Below are 2,430 nucleotides of genomic sequence, written 5' to 3'. Positions count from 1 at the left end.
ATTACCCAGGTTGTTCCGCATATTTTTTATGTACTCTTGTTTATAAAATGCTTGCGTTACAACGGACTACGAAACTCAGTTAAGCCTATGCCCCCCTATTTGAAAATAGCACAAGTGATCAGACCAACCCCAAATGGAATACTTAAAACACCCAAACAACTTCCAGAAACTTGCCCAAATATGTTCTAGTTTAAATCCTGACAGTCACCAGATGTAAACCAAACACAAACCAATTTCCAAAAGTTTTACTTACACAGAAAAACAGACTACATTTGTAAACAAACTTGTACTCACAGACATGTTAATGTGACATTCCCTTGGCATTATAAGCATTTTGGAGACTTCTGCCCTCAATAAAGCATATTATTTTATAAGCTTTACCTCTTGGCAACAATCAATATAAATCTTGTTTTGATCGGTTCAGCTACTGTGACATCATCAGTTTTTCCCATGCCACCTCTAGTTTATGCAGTCTTGAAGACAACAAATAAAAGTACAAATAAAGTGGCTTATCTGTGTTTAATTGTTGTTTTTTTATGAATTCCATTCCTGGCTTTGTAGCCTATGTTTTAAACCAGGGATACCCAATCTAATCCGCAAATGGCCGGTGTGTGTGCAGGTTTTTGGGATAACTTGTAGGTCAGCTGTTCAAACCCAGGTGTGAGGATTCTTTCAGCCAATCAGTCCTCTAATTGGTAGTCTAATTAGGGAGTTGCAGTGAAATCCCCACTGTAAGGCATGGTGGCCAAGTGGTAAGGCGTCGGTCTCGTAAACCGAAGATCACGGGTTCGAACTCTGTCCGTGCCTTTATGGGGCAGTGTGTGGCTCAGTGGGCTGAGCCTGTAATCAGAAGGTCACTGGTTCAAACCCTCAGCTCCCTGTATGCCCCAACAGATGGCTGCCCTTTGTGAACAGCTTACTCTACAAAGAGCAAGTTGAGGGAGGCGTAAAGACAATTTTCTATTTTGCGGCATAGCTTTACAATAACGTGGGGCTCGTGATATGTCGTTGAACTCATCTTTTTCCAGGATATTTGTTTCTTCCTGTTTCAAGGAGCTGCATGTTATTGGGTGGCTGAGACAAATGTCAGAATGGAGGGTCAGTAGTTCCTGTGTTCTGAGGTGGTTGACTGGAAACCCTTTCAATTCAGCGAAAGCCAAATGGATGGGGGGGGGGGGGACATGCTTAGAGGCAACCATCTTGCTCAGAATAACTATAAGTATTTTGTGAATACATAACTTTCTGTGGGGTTGTAGTGATGGCATTGACACCTTATGCCACCAACCTTGTGATTCCAGTTTCCTCCCACATTCCAAAACATGCAGTCAGATGAACTGATGACTCTAACCTGCCCCTGGTGAGTGACCTGCAACCTGTGATTACTAGGGTATCAACTGCCCTGTGCTTCTTGGTATGGGCTCCATGCCCACTGGAATCCTGTACTGCATCAGCGGTAAGGAAAACTGATTAAGTATTTAATATTTTTATCATTTAAATTGAGCACTATATTATATGTATTTGGCTCCTGTAGGTGTTTGAAAGATTTGTAAAATAGCTTTCTAAACAACTTTGAGAACAGCAAAAAGACAAAACAAAATAGCACAAAGATAAACTAACCTCTACTTCACATGCCTGTTATATAATGCTTCATTCCAGACCATTCATACCATTATAGATGTCACATATAGAAGTCAGGTGACCAGCCTATGAGAAAAAGTAAAGTCCTCATTCCTTTACATCATGTGATTCTGTCTGCCAGCCTGACCAATGCAAGTCTCACATCCTCATCTTGGTATTTCCTTTCCTATTACCATCTGAGGATGTCTATATCAATTTCTTCTGCAGCTATAAATGAATGTTGACTAATGCATCAAACAATGTGGAGTTGTGGACTTTGTGTTATGGGTCCTCTAGGCACAAAAATATACTAATGACCAGGAATTTCTGTTCATGGCCAGCAGGAAGCTTTCATCAGACGTGAGAAATCTCCTCCCATTACCAGCAGAACACTAAATCTAATGAACTCACGCTAGAACCTGTATGATTTACACAGATTGTAAACAAAAGCAGAACTAATATTCATGCATATACTGCAATTTTATATGTAGCCCTTAACATGAATATCATTTGCAGTAAAAGCATTAAAAGGATAAGGAAGTGGTTAATCTGTTGCTTTAAAGTGGACACAACTTTCTAACTTTCCTTGTAAAGCCAAGTGGTGTTATGTCTGAGGATGAAGTGGAATACACCAGAAAGTGTATTTTATATTTCAATGTATGAATTTGCATAATTTTTTTATATTAAAACATCCCACTAGAAAACGACTCCATTGTGTGATTCCTATTATGCGCATCATTTTGAAATGAAAGCCTTTTACTGATTTTATTCTTCAGAGAATATCCAATGAAACTATTCACCTAGTTTTACAGA

General features: G+C 39.4%; 1 non-coding gene across 1 annotated transcript; it reads left to right on the top strand.

Moving 5' to 3' along the window:
* Nucleotides 1-735: 735 nt before the first annotated feature.
* trnat-cgu (transfer RNA threonine (anticodon CGU)) lies at nucleotides 736-807 on the top strand. Its single transcript has one exon. It is a non-coding gene; the product is annotated as a tRNA-Thr (tRNA).
* The last annotated feature ends 1,623 nt before the right edge of the window (nucleotides 808-2,430 follow it).

This window comes from Paramormyrops kingsleyae, chromosome 5, assembly GCF_048594095.1.
Source record: "Paramormyrops kingsleyae isolate MSU_618 chromosome 5, PKINGS_0.4, whole genome shotgun sequence".
Taxonomy (NCBI): domain Eukaryota; kingdom Metazoa; phylum Chordata; class Actinopteri; order Osteoglossiformes; family Mormyridae; genus Paramormyrops; species Paramormyrops kingsleyae.
This window is presented reverse-complemented; position numbering and strand designations above follow the sequence as displayed.